The following is a 19,380-nucleotide window of genomic DNA, read 5'->3' on the forward strand; positions in this document are numbered from 1 at the left end:
CTAGACTTATATCTCTTACCATGCACTAAACTAAAATTGAAATGGATCACAGATCTAAATATTAAAACAGAAATGCTGAACCAGGCTGGAATAGAGGTTAGGTAGAACTCTTGAAGACATTGGTGTAGGAAAAGTTTTTATGAAAAAAACTTGTTGTCTATGAACTAGCAGAAACAATCAATAATGGGATCTCTTCTTATTAAAAAGCTTCTGTAAAAAAAAAGTTTCTGCACAGCAAGAGAAACCACCAAGTGTGTGAAGAGACAACCCACAATTTGGGAAAAAATTTTCCCCAGCTGTCCCTCAGACAAAGGTCTACTATCTGGAGTCTATAAAGAACTTAAAAAAATCAGACCACTCAAATTTAAAGACCCAATCCAAAAATGGGCATCTGAAATGAACAGACATTTCTCAGACAAAGAAGTAGAAATAGCAAATAAACATGAAAAAATGTTCAACATCATTGGTCATTCAAGAGATACCAGTGAAAGTAATGTTGAGATTTCACCTCACCCCAGAAAAATGACTGCTATCATGAAACTGACCAATAACAAATGCTGGCAGGGCTGTGGGGAAAGAGAAACACTGCTCCACTGCTGGTGGGTGTGTAGACTGCTGCAACCACTGTGGAAATCAATATGTAGAAATCTCAAAGAACAAGGGCTGTAAATCCCATTCGGCCCAGGTTCCTCAGCTTCATCTTAAATTGTCCAAACCTGAACGTTTTGCTAGATATACAGCAAGTATGTCAAACCTGCTCTTTTATAAATGCTGCTCTGGACAGTTTCTTATTAATTTTCAATCATCCAAATCTAAATAAAGCATATTTTAAGTTAACTAAGAGAAAGCACATCTCTTTTCAAAAGCTTAGCAACAGTTTGAATAGTGAGTCATACAATGATTGAATCCAGAATACTACCACGTGTACCCAATGGCACAATGGTAATTAAAATATGTGCTAATAATGTTTTCAGTTAAAATATGTGGTCTTCAAGTTACTTTTGTGGACTTCTAAACAGAGGGATCTATAACATTCTCAACTGTAAAAAGAGGCTATTTCTAGTGAGAATCCTTTGTAATTTGTAATTTGGTGTGAAAATACTTTTACAACTAGGGTGAGTCTTTTCTTTAATATTTTAGGAGGTTTAATCCAGAAGATAGATAAAGTGAAACAGTCATGTGAGTGGACACAAAAAAAAGAGATTTATATTTAATTATATTTTGGATATAAAAGCAAAATACTTTTTGACCTTGATGCAAACTGCCAACATTTAAATGTCTAAAATTATTACTGGATCTTTTTATCATGAACTTCAATTATTATTTTTATCACAAGTAATTGATTTTAAAGTAAATAATATCATTAAATCAATAGTGAAATGTAAGGAGAAACAAAATTTCACATCATCAAAGTTGTTTTCTAGAAATAAATACTATGCTTTTATTTCTTTAGACTAATTACAATTTTTGTAATTCATATTTCCTATTTTAAAGTTTTTCAAAATCATGTATTATTTGTGATCATTCAGATAAAGTTTCAACTAAATTGGTTTTACAACCTAACCCAGGGATTGGTAGAGTACTTTACCACTTCCACCTTGGCATTCTTCTTCCACTCTGATTCCAAGTTCCCATGAGCTAAGAGGCTGTGTTCCTCCACATACTTCTGCCACAATGTTTGTCTTCCTATCATGAATGGAAAGTAGGAGTAAATTAAACCTCTCCTCTTTTATGTTATGTGTGTTGGGCTTTGTGTTGCAGCTATGAGAACACCGATTAATATATGACTAAATGCTCCTTCATCACTACAATTTAATCTCTTTTCTTATTCTCTCACACACATATGTAAAAACACACTTCAAAATAAAGTTTAAAAAGCACTGCTGTTGCCCTCCTTTGAAAGTACAGATTTACTATATATTTTTATTATACTAGCTTGTCAGCTCTCACACTAAAAATATTGTTGATCAAATAAATATACAATAAGCCAAAATACAGTTAGCTTATGAAGCAGGGTAAGTACAGTATTCCTAATCTACAATTTTGCATTCTGTAGGTTCAGTTATCCAAAGTCAATTGTGATCTGAAAAATGATACAGTAAATGAAAAAATTTCAAGAATTAACAATTCATAAATTTCAAATTTTGTACTTCTGAAGAGCCTGTTAAGACACAGAAAGGGTGACTACTATTCTGGAAGCCAAACAGCTAATGGGTGACAGTCCTGGAATTTTCCATAGCATTTTTACTCCTGAGTCCATGCACATAATCATTTTTCCAGGCTGCCTTTGCTAATGTACTAGGGATTATAATCTAGGCCATGGGAACACAGAAACTGAGACATGAAAATTACAATGACTTACATGAGGTTTCCTAGAAGTAGCGAATTATAGGGTTCCTAATGTACTTTGAACACAAGTGTCTAGAACTGAATAAAGTTTCTCATGAATTGCAGCAAATGAATTTTTTTATTAGTATATATTCACAGTACATGATGGTTACATCCCTCATGGAGTTGATACATATATGTTACACATCTTAATTCTTTCATTCCCTTTCCCACCCCTCCTTATCCCCTTTCTTTATCTCTTGGTCCCCTTCCCTTTTGCAAATGATCTATCTCTATTTTTCCTGTTATCTGTCTTTTACTTTGGTCTTTATTTACAATTTGGATTTCTCATATAAGAGAAACCATGCTATGTTTAAGGTTGTGTGGCTGATTTATTTCACTTAATATTGTGGTCTAAAATTGTATCCACTTTCCAACAAATGTTTCAAGCTTATCTTTAAGACAGAGCAGCACTGCATTGTGTGTGAATACATTTTCTTTATCTTCTCATCTTTTGATGGATATATAGGCCACTTCCAAAATTTAGCTACTATAAATTTTTTTACTATCAACAAGGATTTGCATGTAGCACTGTGATATGACTTTAAATCTTTCAGAAAGTTTCCTGGAATGGGAATAGCTGGGTTAATGGAATTTCCAGACTTAGTGTATAGAGAAACTTTTTAAAACTTTAGTAACTATTCTTCACTTGGACATTTGGCTTAAACAAGATTAAGTGGATCCTTGACAGGTTGAGAAAACAGGTAGAAATTTGGATGTAGTGAAAATTAGTGGTACATGTCAAGTGGCACAAGTTTCCTAAACACTCTCTCTAAAGAGAAAGATCTCCAAAATTTCTGACCAGGACTGGAGTATGCACTTCTCTTCTGTACTCTTATCATAGTCCATAAAAGTTGTAGCATTGTCTTTCAAAAAATAATTGCTACTCACCTGTATCTCTACCATATCATCCATTCATTTCTAATTGGGGTTCTCACACTTTCTACTATTGATATAATTGGTCAGATAGTCCTGTGTTACGCATCACAAGATGATAAACAACAACCTTCATCTCTTCTACCTGATACCTGCACCATCCAGTTAGTTCTGACAATCAAAAATGTCTCCAGAAGTTGCCTCAGGTCACCTGGAGAACAAATCTTTCCCACTTAAAACACACTTTTTCTCCCTCTATTAAACAGTAACTGGTGCTCTGTGCAAACCTCCTAAGACAGTTAAGAGTTACTGGCATTCATTCTGAGATAAGGTCTCCCTAGGTTGCCCAGGCTGGGCTTAAACTTGGAATCCTCCTGCCTCAGCCTCCTGAGGAGCTAGGATTATAGGTGTGTGCCATCAGAACCACTGGCACATAGCCTTCTACATACAGGCAGGTCTCCAGATGCCCTACCGAGGTCACGAGTTGCATGGAAAACACCGAATCAGCCCATGCCCCGGCAGCAATCCACTGGACACCCCCCCACACTCGTGCTCCTCTGTACAGCCACCTAGTTCCACACTGCAAAGACACAGAGGACAGCAGACCACCAGACCATGGTACTGGGTCCTGCCACTTCTGGCTCAGAGGTAGGGGCTTCTGAGCCACTGTGCTACTGCTCCTGGTCCAGAGGAAGGGGCTTCCAGGCCACCATCCCTCCCGCTGCCCCCAGCCCAGAGGAAAGGGCTTTTTGGCTGTCTCCTGTCCTGCCACTCCCAGCCCAGAGGAAGGGGCTTCTGGGCCACCACCCCTATCACCTCTCCTGGCCCCTGTCCCACCTCTCCCAGCTCAGAGGAGGTGATCCTCACAGGCCCCAACAGCAACCCCCTGCCCCCCCCCCCGTTAAAATGAGAAAACATGTAAGTAAGTCTCAAAACCAGACTTCCAGATCACCTACACCAACCCCAAAGGGAAACAAGAAGGAACACTCTGATACTCAACCACCTGGATCCACTGAACTGGCAACAAAAGGGGATCTAGAAAAAATGAAATCAGAAATAATTTCTCAGATAACAGGAGAGATTGTGCTCCTAGTGCAAGACATGATTAATAAATCTAGAGAGGAGCTGAGGAACATGATGGAATCCCAACATAGGAAACAAATGGAATCCATAAAATAGATGCAAATAGATTTCCAGGGGATGAAAAACTCCATTGAAAGTCTACACAGAAGAATGAGCCAATGTGAGGACAGAATTTCAGATATAGAAGATAAGATTGCAATTAATGACCAGGAAAAGAAAAATTGCTTCAAAATTATAAGGGAACATGAGAAATCAATCCAGCAGCTGTGAGATGATGCAAAGAAGAATAACATAAGACTGATTGGAGTCAATGAAGAAACAGGAGAGAATGCAGATGACATAAAAAACTCTTCGCAGAAGTAATGGCAGAAAACTACCCAAGCAGGAGAAAAGAACTTGACATACACATAAGTGAGGCATATAGGACTCCAAATAGCCTTGATCAAAAAAATCTACACATAGGCATATAATTGTTAAGATTCCAGAAACTCAACAGAAGAACAAAGTTCTACAAGCAGTTAGAGAAAAGAAACAAATCACAAACAAAGGAAAGCCCATCAGAATCACAGCAGACTTCTCAACACAAACCATCAAGGCAAGAAGAAGAGCTTGGAGTGACATATTTCAAGCCCTAAAAGAAAATAGCCTCCAACCCAAATTGATGTACCCTGCAAAACTATCTTTCAAAATGGATGGAGAAATAAAATACTTTCGTGACAAAGAGCACCTTAGGAACTTTGTGAATACCAAACCAGCACTCCAAAGAGCTTTACACAATATCCTAGGAACAGACATTGAGGATCACAACCCCAGGAAGCAAAGCAGAATGAACCATCTGGCATGACAAGAAATTAAATGTAAAGGGGGAGAACCCAACAAAAAGAAAAAGTCATGGCAATGACAAGTCAATACATTTCAGTTATGACCGTCAATGTTAATGGTCTCAATTCACCAATCAAAAGAAAGAGACAGGCAGAATGGGTCAAGAAGCAAAATCCAACAATATGCTGCATACAAGAAACACACTTAATTCAAAAGGAAACTCATAGACTGAAAGTTAAAGGGTGGAAAACAATACTCCATGCGACGGGAACCCAAAAAAAAGCAGGAGTAGCTATCCACTTTGCAGATCAATTAAATTTCAAACCAATACTGATTAAGAGAGATGAAGAAGGACACTACATCCTTGTAAAGGGAACAATCCAAGAGGAAGTGATGACAATCATAAATATCTATGCACCAAACTCTAGTGCACCCAACTATATAAAACAAATACTAACGGACAAGAAAAGTCATATATGCACTAATACAATTGTAGTGGGGGACCTCAACACCCCACTATCACAAATAGATAGATCAACTAGACTAAAAATAATTAATGAAATACTAGAACTCAATTGAACTCTTGAACAAATGAACATAACAGATGTTTACAGAGTCTTCCACCCCACAAAATCAGAATGCACATTCTTCTCAGCTGCACATGTGCTGTTCTCCAAAATAGACCACATACTCAAACATAGAACATGTTTAAGTAAATGCAAAGGAACTGAAGTTATCCCCTGTATATTATTAGACCATAGTGATATGAAATTGGAGATCCATAGCAAAAGAAACTCAAAAAATTTCATAAACACGTGGAAATTGAACAACACACTTCTGAATAACCAATGGGTCACAGAATAAATTAAAGAAGAAATCAGACAGTTCCTTCAATTAAATGACAATGACAATACAACATATCAGAATCTATGGGACACATTGAAAGCAGTCTTACAAGGGAAATTCATAGCAGTGAATACACATATTAGGAAAACAGAATGAGCCCAATTAAACAACCTGATGCTGAGCCTCAAGCTTCTAGAAAAAGAAGAGCAGGACTACCCCAGAGCCCATACAAGGGAGGAAATTATAAAGATCAGAAGAGAAATCAATGGAATGGAGACTAAGAGAATGATACAAAAAATGAATGAAGCCAAGAATTGGTTCTTCAAAAGAATCAACAAAATTGACCAACTCTTAGCTAACCTTATCAGAAAAAGGAAAGAAAAGGCCCAAATCCACGCAATTAAGAATGCAAAGGGTGGGCTGGGGATTTAGCTCAGTGGTTTCGCCCCCTGCTGCACAAGTGCAAGGACCTGAGTTTGATCCCTGGTACCAAAAAACAAAACAAAACAAAACAAAAAGAATGAAAAGGGTGAAATTACAACAGACCCAGTGGAAATCCAGACGATCATTGATACCTACTTCCAGAACCTATACACCAATAAGATGGAAAACACAGAAGAAATGGATAGATTCCTAGATACACATGAATCACCAAAGTTGAATGAAGACCTCAAAATTCTAAATGACCAAATATCAATCAATGAAATTGAAAATGTAATTAAAAACTTATCAACTAAGAAAAGCCCTGGCCCTAATGGGTTCACCGCTTCATTCTACAAGACATTTAGAGAGGAGCTGCTGCCACTACTCTTTAAACTCTTCAATGAAATTGAAAGGGAAGCAATACTCCCAAATTCATTCCTGGAAGCAAGCATTACCTTGATCCCCAAAGCAGAGAAACACCCAATTGAAAAGGAGAACTATAGGCCAATCTCACTAATGAATATAGATGCAAAAATCCTTAATAAGATAATGGCAAACAGAATGCAGAAGATCATCAAGAAGATCATACACCCTGATCAAGTGGGATTCATCCCAAGGATGCAGGGAGGTTCAATATACACAAATCAATCAATGTAATACACTATATCAATAGAGCCAAGGACAAAAACCATATGAATATCTCCATAGATGCAGAAAAAGCATTTGAAAAAATCCAACATGCATTTATGATAAAAACCCTACAAAAAATTGGAATAGATAGTCTCTACCTCAAACTGATAGAAGCCATCTATGAAAAACCAACAGCCAATATCATACTAAATGGTCAAAAACTGAAATCCTTCACACTAAATTCAGGAACAAGACAAGGATGTCCACTATCACCACTCTTGTTCAATATAGTTCTGGAAACATTAGCCACAGCAATTAGACAAGAGAAAGAAATAAAAGGAATGAAGATAGGTAATGCAGAAGTCAAATTGTCATTATTTGCAGATGACAGGATACTCTATATAGAAGACCCCAAGACTCCACCAAAAGTCTTCTAGACTTAATAACCAAATTCAGTCAAGTAGCTGGTTCCAACGTCAACACCCAAAAATCAATAGCTTTCCTCTACACCAATGACAGACTCACTGAGAGAGAAATAGGGCAAATAATTCCTTTCACAATAGCATCCAAAAAACTGAACTACCTAGGAATCATCCTAATGAAAAATCAAAGACCTCTTCTCTGAAAACTATGGCACTCTGAAAAGAGAGATTGAAGATGATATCAGAAAATGGACAGACATCCCCTGCTCCTGGGTAGGAAGGATTAATATAGTGAAAACGGTCATACTTCCAAAACTGCTATATAGATTTAATGCAATTCCAATTGAGATCCCACCAGCATACTTCATAGACCTTGAGAAAACAATGCAAAAATTCATTTGGAACAAGAAGAGAACCAGAATAGCAAAGGCAATTCTAAGTAACAGAGACATGGCAGGGGGTATCACAATCCCCAACCTGAAATGATACTACAAAGCTACTGTGATAAAAACAGCATTGTACTGGCAGAGAAACAGTCCTGAGGACCCGTGGAACATATTAGAAGATTCAGAAACAACACCAGACACACTTAGCCATCTCATCTTCAATAAAGGAGCCAAACACCCTCACTGGAGGAAAGATAATCTCTTTAATAAATGGTGCTGGAAAAATTGGATTTCAACTTGCCAAAGATTAAAACTATACCTATATCTCTCACCATGCACTAAACTAAAATAGAAATGGATTAAAGGTCTAAATATTAAAATAGAAACGCTGAACCAGTTGGAACAGAGGTTAGGTAGAACTCTTGAAAACATCGGTGTAGGAAAATATTTTATGAAAAAAACCTTGGTTGCCTGTCAACTACCACAAACAATCAACAAGTGGGATCTCTTCATATTAAAAGGCTTCTGCACAGCAAGAGAAACCACCAGCAGTGTGAAGAGACAACCCACAATGTGGGAAAAAATCTTCACCTGCTTTTCCTCAGACAAAGGTCAATTATCTTGAATCTATAAAGAATTTAAAAAGATCAGACCTCCCAAATTTAAAGACCCAATCCAAAAATGGGCATCTGAAATGAACAGACATTTCTCACACAAAGAATTAGAAATAGCAAATAAATACATGAAAAAATGTTCAACATCACTGGTCATTCAAGAGATGCAAATGAAAACAATGCTGAGATTCCAACTCACCTGAGGAAGAATGGCTGCTATCATGAAATCAACCAATAACAAATGCTGGCAGGGCTGTAGGGAAAGAGGAACACTTTTCCACTGCTGGTGGGAGTGTAAACTATTGCAACCACTGTGGAAATCAGTATGGAGATACCTCAAAGAACTAGGACTGGAAGTCCCATTTGACCCTGCTATTCCACTGCTGGGGATCTTCCCCAAAGAATTAAAAGCATCATACCACAGTGATATATGTGCACCTATGTTCATAGCAACACAGTTTTTGATAACTAAAACTTGGAAACAGCCCAAGTGCCCATCAACTGGAGACTGGATAAAGAAAATGTGGGTTTTTTTTTTTTAATGAAATGGAGTACTACTCAGCCATAAAAAATGAGAAATTAGAGACATTTATAGGTAAGTGGTTGCGCATTGAAGTGATACTCTTAAGTGAAATAAATAGGACACACATGTATAAATACTGAATAGTTTCTCTGGTGTGAGAATTTGAAAGTGTAAATAAGGACTAATATGTATAATCGGTAATGTGAAATAGGAAGAAAAAGGGCAAAGGGGAAGGAAGTGGGAGGGATAGGGGAAAGGATAGAAGGGAATGGGATTAATATGAGAAAATGGAAAAATAGGAACAAAATCTTTGTAAATTGGGAGGACTGGAGGGGTTGAAGGGAGGGCTGGGCAAGGGTGAAAAATAAGAACCAAGAGAGATTATGTAAAGGTGCAAATTTCCAATGATGGATGTCATTATATTGTATACCTAAAATGTACCAATGATTAGAATGAATAATTGATAATGCAAAATAGGAAGAAAAGGTCCAAAGGGGTAGGGGTAGTGGGAGGGGCAGGGGAAAGGAAAGAAGTTAAAGGAAAAATGCTGAGAAATGGAAAAAAATGGTAATAAAGTCTGTGTAAATAGAGAAAGGTGGAGGGGGTGAAGGAAGGGCTAGGAATGGGGAAAAAATAAGAACCAAGATGCGTTATGCAAAGGTACAATTCCCAATGAGAAATGTAATTGTGTTATATACCTAAAATGTACCACTAAAAGAATTTTACAAAAAAAAAAAAAAAAAAAAAAAAAAACCACTGGCACCGATTCTAAATCAGAGATTTATAAACAGTGTAAGCTTTTTGGATTTGCCAGCCAGGTTCTACATTCCCTTGAAATTATATTTCCTTGAATTCAAAGAATACATTCCCTTGAAATTCCCTTAAAATTATATACTAATCTTTGTATATGAATTTTTCTCAAAAGAATTCTTGCCCTTTAAAATACTCTCAAAGATGTCTGCAGCTTGTAAAATGATTGAAAGTATTTTTCTTTAAGCATAATTATAGACCTCACATTAGAAATTTTTGTTTTTAACAGAGCATACACACACACACACACACACACACACATACGCACACAATGAAAATTAATGCATTTCTATTGAGGCATTTTAGGGGTCTTCATGACTCAACTCAGAAGAATTCAAGTATGGAAGTCATCTCTTCAGTTCTTTAACTAATAATCTTTAATTATGTGACTCATGTAACATACCACCACAGACCGCTTATATGTAACTCATTAAATGGTCTTTTCAAATCTAAACTTTGGCATACAAAATGAGATTAACTGTGGATTCTTATGAGTAACATGATAAAATTTCACTCAGTCCTACTCTGTCTTGTTCAGACAAATTGACTGGCCCTTTTTTTACAGTTAACCCATTATAGAAACTATCTTCCTGTTAATCCTGTTAACTGTATATATTTCAGCAATCAGATTGACTTTCATGGTGTTGCAGTGCTTGTGATCAAGGTAGCCATTATGTTATAGCCCAGTTTTATGTCACCATGTCAGTGTCACTCAGCTTACTTCAGGCAATCACATATTGTACCATTTCAAATAATCCTAAGGGGGAATATAGTATAATAATTTATTTTGAGAAAGAGACATATATTCAAAAATATTTTATTACCATATATTTTAATATTTGTTTTTTATTATTAGTTGTTGTGCTAGTCTCCTATGGTGCCAAATTTATATGTAGACTTTACCATACATACATATTCATAGCTCATAAAGTTTGGTAGTATCTTTGGTTTTAAACACCCACTAGGAAATTGGAACATACCCTCCATGGATAAGGAGGAACTACTATAATTATTTAAATAATTTCATCACCTCTTATTGAAAACTTGAAGGAAATCTGAGGAGATTTTGATGAATTTCCTGAAGTTACACTCATCTAATCAGTGGAAGGACTCAAATTCAAGGGTCCTTTGGATCAATATTAGCTTTGCAAAAAATTTTCATCAAAGAATCTAGCAGCAAAGGAGTGAGGAAAAAATAGTGCTGGCATGGAATTTCTTGTGCCTCTGTTATATTTGTTTCATGGGCTTTACTTCTTAGAGCTAAGTTTACAGATGAGTAGAGAGTAGAGAATACTCACAGACTTCCCTTCCCCAGACTGTTGTCCTTATTATTAATATCTTTCATCAGACTGTTAACTTTGTTATGATCAATGAACCAATATTTTTATATATATATATAAATTTTGGGCTCTTGCTGCCATTGCTAAATGAGTGATTTAATAAGGAAGAGAAACGTGTTTTTCTTGCAGTTCTAGAGTCTGGACATCTGAGATTAGAGTGTCTGAGTTGGGGTCGGATAAAGGCTCTCCGTCTTGTTTGAGCACTTTTTCCCTGTGTGTTCATGTGTTCTTTTCTTCATTGTATACCCATGGAGAAAAAAAGCAAGCAAACTATTTTATTATTACTACAATTCCAACAGTCCTATAAGCTTAAGACTTCATCTTAATGGCCTCCTTTACCTTTAGTTATCTCTATCCAAATACAATGAAATTTAGGGTTAGGGCTTCCAATGTGAATTTGGGGACCTAGATACAATTGGATACATACTTCTACCTAACGTTAACTAAAATACATAGTTTGCTTTGGGATTCGCTCTTTGTGTACATACTTCTGTGGATTTTGCTAAAGAAATAATGTCATGTATCCACCATGACTGTATAATAAATGAAATTTTTACTGCTTTAAAAATGCTCCATGCATCACCTATTGTTCCCCTTTCCTCCACCTTCTACACTCTACTATCCTTTCATATTATTATTTTTTCTGTAGTTTCACTTGTCTAAAATGACTTGTCACTGGATACATATAAGTAGGTAGAATTTTCAGCTTGACTTCTTTCACTTAGCCATAGACATTCAATTTTCCTCCATCTCTTTTTCTGCCTTCATAGCTAATTCTTTGGATCATCGAATTACATTTTATTCTATGGATTATGAAAATTTGCTTATCTATTCATCTACTGAAGAACATCTGGGTTGCCTCAATTATTGGTAATTAAGAAATTTCTATTCCTTTATTATTATGAGTAATGCTGCTTATAATAGTTTTCTGTTTTGTGGTACAGGGGATCTAGCCCATTGCCTCTTAATTTTGGGCAAGTGCTGTACCACTACATTCCACTTGTAGCCTTCACTGTTAATATGTTCATGATTTTTTTGCACATTTCTACTGAACGCATACCAAGAAATAATAACCACTGGTTACATCGTAAGGCCTAGGATGATTTTTTCTTTTTTTTAGCTAATGTCAAAGGAGTCTCCAAAGTGATTGTATTAATTTATACTCCTACCACTGATATGAGGTGCACTTGCTTCACATTCTCAACAACCCTCAATGCTATTAGGTTTTTAAATTTTCAGATAATTCTAGTAGGTGCATAGTGTTATCTTTTTGGAAGTTTTAAATTATCTATGGAAACTAATTAGATTTGAACTAGTCTAAAGTTTTAAAGGAAATATAGGGTATCTTTGGCTTCATATGGATGAAAGACTTTGATTCCTTTTTATGATTGAACTTTGTATCTTTTCCTTATTACTTAAAGAATACCTATATATAACCTGACACCAGATTTTTGTTTGTGAATAGGTGCAAGATGTATTCTACCTCTCTGTATCCTATAGTTCTCATGCTAATAATTAATTGATAAATAACTTAATTTAAGCATTTTATGATGTATTCATACTTACAATAATTTATTCAGTTAAAAATGTCACCCTATCTCAAGGTCATGAAACTTTTCTTCTAAATTATCTGCCAGGAACTTTTATGTTTTTATTTTGTAGGCATATAACCTCACCTCCATTCTATATCTGGAAGGGAGTTTTAAGTATGATATGAAACAGAGTTAAGGCTCATAATTATTTATTGGGTTTAGTACCTTCTATGCCATAATTTAGGGATCTGCATGAAGGCAGGACTGTTTCTAGACTATTCTACTCTGCTAAATTATCTCCAATCCTTGAATGTAAATAGGACCATGTGAATTAATCATATAATTTTATTCAGTATACATATATGTTACATTCTGTCATTTTAGACTATGAGTTCTTTGACTATTCTTTTTGTTTGGAAATAAATTTTAGAATCAAAATAGTGTGTAAAGTTTTATACCCATGCATAAACACTGCTGGGATTTTATTTGGACATATATTGATTTCATGTAGAGATTTTTTTTCACAGCAATAATATTTAAAAATACTGAATATACCAATCCTTAAAAATATGTTAATTTCTCTGTCTTAAATTACCTTTAATTATTTTTCAAAATATTTTAAGGAAAATTTTACATAAAATTTAGAATTATTTTTATATTTTATGATTGTTGATATCATTGAAAATACTTTTATATAAATTTCCATTGTTAATATTATTGTAAACCATACATATATTTTCATTTTATCTTGGTATTAATAATTTGTACATAACATAATATGTAAATAAAATTGTTATTCACAATGATCTCCAATATTTGACTAAATTACTGTATTAATTTTTCCTGTATTCTACTTTACTTTGTTTTGTTATTACAAAATACCTGAAGCTAGGTACTTTGTTAATAACAGGTTTATTTGTGTCATGGTAGTTGAAAGGTCTGAACAGCATTGTACTAGCTGAAGAAGATCTTACCTACAGAATTAGTCATGGAATCCCCTTGAACCTATTCCATCATTAGTCCTCACCTCTTACAGTTTTTCTGCCTTAAGAACTAATAATCTCCTAATAATTTGCCCAATAATTTCATACTGGGGATCAAGTTTATAGTACACCAACATTTGGGACACTATCCATTCAAGCCATAATAAATTTGTATAGATTATTTTTGAATTTATATATAGTCTTGCTATCTGGGAAAAATAAATTTTATTTTTTGCCATTCAATATTTATATGTTCATTTCTTTGTTCTTATTTCATTGGTAAAATAATCCATGTTGAATTGATGTGATGATATCAAGCATATTTTTTGTTTTATAAAATAAAACAATATAATACAGTAATATTCATATCATTAACTATAATGACCATGTTGTACATTAGATTTTTGTGTGTTACAACTGAAAATTTACACCCTTTGCTAATATTTCTCTGTCTACTACTGTCCAACATGAGACCTGGAAAGACAAATGCAGACCACCTCCAACTCATTTTGCCTTAAAATTTTATCCCACTTATGAGTATAATTTACTTCTTTTCTTCTTTCTTCTAGATTTTTAAAGTCTAGATTTTTAGTCATACAAAAATAGGTTTCAATTTGGAATGTTCATACATGTATATAATATACTTTAATTACATTTACCACATCATTCATTTCCCCTTCACTCCCTCCTCCCATTGATAACCTTCATCTTCTTAATACTTTCTACTTTCCTGTGATTTTTCTCTATTTTTTAAAATACCACATATGAAAGAAAACATGCATTGTTTGACTTTCTGAATCTAACTTATGTCACTAAAATCATGGTCTCCAGTTCCATCCATTTTCATGAAAATTATATAATTTCATTTTTCTTTCTAGCTAAATGATATTTCATTGTATACATCTATCATATTTTCCTTACACATTCTGTATTGACAGGCACTTAGGCTATTTCTATACTTTAGCCATTGTGAATAGAGATGCCTTAACCACGAGGATGTGGGCATCACTATAGTATGCTAACTGAATGATATTGAGAATATATCAAGGACTGGTATAGAGAGATCAAATGTTTTTATATTTTTAGTTTTAATAGGGAACCACTCACTTGCATATGGGCTGCATTAATAGTTTACACTTATACCAACAGTCTAGAACCATTTCTTTCTGCCATATTCTCACCAGTATTTATTTTTCTCTTGTATTCTTGAGAATAAGCATCGTAACTGGGATGAGATGGAATTTCAGTGTAGTTTTGATTTTCATTTTCCTGGTGGTTAAAGATGTTGAACATTTTTTGATATGTTTATTTGCTGTTTGTACTTCTTTTCAAGTGTCTATTCATCTGTTAATTTATTGATTGGATTATTTGGTTTTGTGCTGTTCAATTTTCTGAGTTCTTTTAATATTCTAAATATTAATTTCTTGTCTGAAGAGCAACTAGAAAAGACTTTATCTCATTTTGTGGATTGTCTTTTCACACTCTTGATTGTTTCCCTGGCTGTGTAGAAGTTTTTACTTTGAAGTAATCCTCTTTATTGATGCTTGCTATTATTTCTTGTGCTTTTGGAGTCCTATACAGGGACTCCTTTATTCTTAAGAGTACCCTTCAAAGTCATTGTGATCTTATTTATTTCAACAACCTCTGTGTTTACAAAAGTCTTCTTTAGGGGATCCACTCTTATGATAAGCTACTCTCTTGTCAACAACTCAATTGTCATGATTGTCATGGCTTGTCTCATCTGCAATTTTTGAAGTTGGATCACTTCTATTGTTATTAATTATTAATATCACTTCTATTGTTATTCATATCTCATCTTAGTTGAAAGTGCACTGAATGATGCCACGTAATAGCATAGAATTCATTGAATATTTATGATTATTTTACTCAATTGAATTATTAATACTATTGATAAATCTATTCATTTTAAATTTGTTTCATTTTTTCCAGTGCTATCAATAAAGCTTTTGCCAATTTCTTAATATACACTTCATTGTTCATAAATGAATTAATTTCTTCTAAATAACTAGAAAAAATAGAAATCAATTTCCCATTCACCTTCTAAATCAAAGCTTACTAATAAGAGTTTCTAATTTATTTATTATTTTGGTACATCTTCCTACCCTTGAACAAGCTGTCTCTGCTTCCTCTCTGGGGGACATTATTCCTTCCTTACCATCTTTTTTTTGGACTTTTAGAATTACAATTTCTCATTTTTCTTCTTTTACTACCAAACTTAATCAAGAATGTTGCAAATTCTAAAATCTTCTTAACTCTAATTCCACATACAGCTAGTTAAAACCCATGACTTATTTCCTGCACTTATTTCACATCAACTCTGGATATTGCTTGTTATCTCCATAAAAAACAGATTTACTTCTCGATTTCACATTGATATTTTGAGATATTTACCTGATATGCCTACATGTGTCCAAAAATCAAAAATAGCTCTCAGGAGGCTTTGCTTTTCTAAGAAAAATGTGAAACTAAGTATACCATATGGCTCAGCATTCTAATATATTATAATAATTTTTAATGAAAAGAAAGACAATTTCCACACACCAGTGAGGTTTGCATTTTATTTATTTATTTTTTTTTTTGAGAAGAGAAAATATGCATTATGTATAATGGCACAAAATTCTTAATTTACATTTTATTTATCTTGTTTCTTATGGTTAAAAACTATGTTTCAAGGAGTATTTTATTTTTTGGCTCTTTGTATAGTTACACACATGCTATAACTTAAATAATATGATTCAAACAGAAATATTTTGTTCAAGTGATTCCACAGATATTATTAAAACTTTTATCCTGGGTTTTCTTTATGTAAATAAGTAATGAAAAATATGTGTTATGTGTGGTAGTAGAATAATAATAAATCATTTTTACACTCAAATAGTTGAACTCAAACATGCTATAGACTTTTATTTTAAAGTATGTGAAACTGAGAGTTTTGGATTTAATATAAATTGTAACTCTAAAAGCTGAGAAATATTGATAATCCAAAGTTGTTAATTTCCATGCAAATAAAAAAAAGACAATTTTTTAAGCAATAGCAAAGCCAACTTTATGTTTTTAGTTCAGATGCTTGAATACTATCTTCACTTAGAAAGATAAGGATTATAAAAATGATGAATAATTTCTGGATAAAAGAAAGTCAGTTTAGTCTTAGCCTTTACCAGTTTAGTTCATTGCTTCTAAGTGTACTGTTAAATTTAAATATCATAGTTTATAGTACATAGCTCTGACTCCCCTCTTAAAGGTGTCAATCCCCAACATCACCACAGTGGCAAATTTCAATGTGAACATCACAATGAACAAAACATATTCAAACCATAGTGCTCACTCTTGATGTTAACTTCAGATATGATGGCAAAACTGTGTGAATAAGGTTGGTATCACATGAGTTTTCAAACAATTGATTCTGTGGATTCTTGAATTAGCTTCCAGTTTTGGAAACACTCTTCCATACGGTTTTCTATGTAAGCATTTCTCAGATTTGCTTTATTTCTACGCTTTTTCTATACATTCCATAACCTAGTATCATTCCAATTATTTATTTTTTGGACAGTCACAGCAAGTTAAAATGAATCACAACCAATTTTATTCAAATTCTCCAAAATTTACACTAAACATTAATTGCTTTTAAAATGTATATTACCCATTATATAATGGTTTTATTGTTTCATATTTTTTCCGTGTTTTCTCTAAGGTTCCTCGGTAGAAGCCAGAATCCTGGGTTGCCCAGTTGGGAGCTTCTGATCTACTATTCTGATTAAGTTCCTTTTCAATGTTCATGGCCAACATCTGGCTTCTCAAAGAGAGGCTTTTAGTTTTCTCAATCACTTGCTGATAGGGTGAGACTATATTGTTACCCATGACCACATGACCCAATTTAGAATCAATCTTGGGATCCAGCCTCACATTTCTAATCAAATTCACACTCCACCTTTCTGCTTCTTCTGGAGTCATCTTCGTTTTATCTGCCAGCATACTAATGCTGATGCACTGGTGGATATGGCAGAAATGTCTCAAATATGAAGAGACAAGCATTCTCAATGAAGTCCCCCAGGCAGGCCACCAGGAAGAACTCATTCACAAGGACTGATTCACATTCCCTCAGCTTCTTCTGAGCCCCATCAAAGTCAAAGTTAATATAAGCATTCAGTAAATTCTGTAATTGGGTCCTTATATGTGTAAGACTCCTGTTGAATAACTTTTACTTAGCACCTGCTGACGCTATCGAATGTCTTTATTTGTTATGACTGCAGTGGTCAGATGGCGGAGAATATGTGGACACATTGTCTGAATTGCATTAAGGTACTGTGGCTGCTTAAGGAAGAGATCAATAATATTATTTCGACCTTTGGGGTGGTTAAAGAAAACAAAGATGAGCCACGTTCGCTGCTGAAGAGACTGGAGTGGAGAACTCACAGAATTATTATCTATGATCTCTTTTAAGCAGGTAAGATCTTCCATGGCTGCACCCCAATTCTGCATTAAGATTTCATAGGCCAGTTTTTCCCAGAGGGAGCTTAAAGCATTTCTGTCAGTTGCTGGAACCAATACTCTGAAAAGGTAAAGGTATCCTGCTGCTCCTGAGTAATTCCCACATTCATACTGAAATTTTGCATACCTGTAGAGTGTATTTAAATATTCTTGTCTAAACCCATGCTTATCTGCCAGGTAGTCAAATAGCATCCAACCATCTCTGGTTGACTGCATTTGCCTAGTCCTTTCTTTATCTTCAAACATTTTCACAACTGGTTCTGTTTCTGCCTGAAGTTGTTTCAGTTGTGCAACAACTGTGGTTCTTTTTTTTCTCAAAGAATGGGGAATGTCATCAGAATAAAGCATTTTGTACACATCCATTGCAAAGTCAACCATGTTGGTATCACTAAGAAGGTCCAACTTCCCTTGTAATAATTCTTTCTCATTATATATCCCCTTCACAGAGAGAAACTCCAGGAGCAGGAAGACCAGGTGCCTGTCCAAGAAATGCGCCATGTGCGTGGTCAGGTCATACTCCGCCACCTTGACGGAGGAGAGGGACTGTGCTCCAGTCCAAATTATTTTCATCTACCTAAGTAGACTGGAGTAAATGTAATCACTTCGGCAATAAGATATTTTAACTGACAATAATATTTAGTTATTTGTCCATCTACTAATTCATTTTAAAAGTTTTACCCCGTATCAAGACTGTACTATACTTGACAGCTGTTTTGTTTAATCATATATAAAGCTAATTAATTGGACCTTGTCCCTGTTGTTTGTACAGGACCTTGATTTGTGAATATAGCAGTATCTGCTCTAAAAATGATTTGTGATAATAACACATGATGTTTTGTTGTATCATTATATGCTTGGCATTTCTGTGACAGTACCTGCTTTATTGCTAATTTTAAAATAATAACTGTGCTGTTGAGGCAATATTTCATTCATTCTTTGAGCTTCTGACTTTCAGCTGTGTTTTAAAATGCAGAGTATTATGTTTTTATAAAGAAAGTTTCCTTCTGTCATCGTTTGTATTTTTGAGGGAAAATGTGCTTGAATTCAAAACTAATGGTTATTGAAAATCAATTAGAGTGTGCAAAGTATAATCAAAATTCCTTGGCAATAGCAAACTCACCAAAAGTTTTCATTGCTATATCACCTACACTATGGCTCCTTAAAAATCTTACTCTCAACAGTCACTTTGTTGA

At 34.5% G+C, this 19,380-nt stretch overlaps 1 pseudogene; it reads right to left on the minus strand.

Annotated features, from left to right (window-relative positions):
• Window positions 1-17,251: 17,251 nt before the first annotated feature.
• On the minus strand, window positions 17,252-18,813 carry LOC101696694 (eukaryotic translation initiation factor 3 subunit E pseudogene; annotated as a pseudogene).
• Between the last annotated feature and the right edge of the window lie 567 nt (window positions 18,814-19,380).

This window comes from Heterocephalus glaber, unplaced genomic scaffold, assembly GCF_053883595.1.
Source record: "Heterocephalus glaber isolate CG9 unplaced genomic scaffold, H.glaber_assembly_v1.0 deba00000122, whole genome shotgun sequence".
Classification (NCBI taxonomy): domain Eukaryota; kingdom Metazoa; phylum Chordata; class Mammalia; order Rodentia; family Bathyergidae; genus Heterocephalus; species Heterocephalus glaber.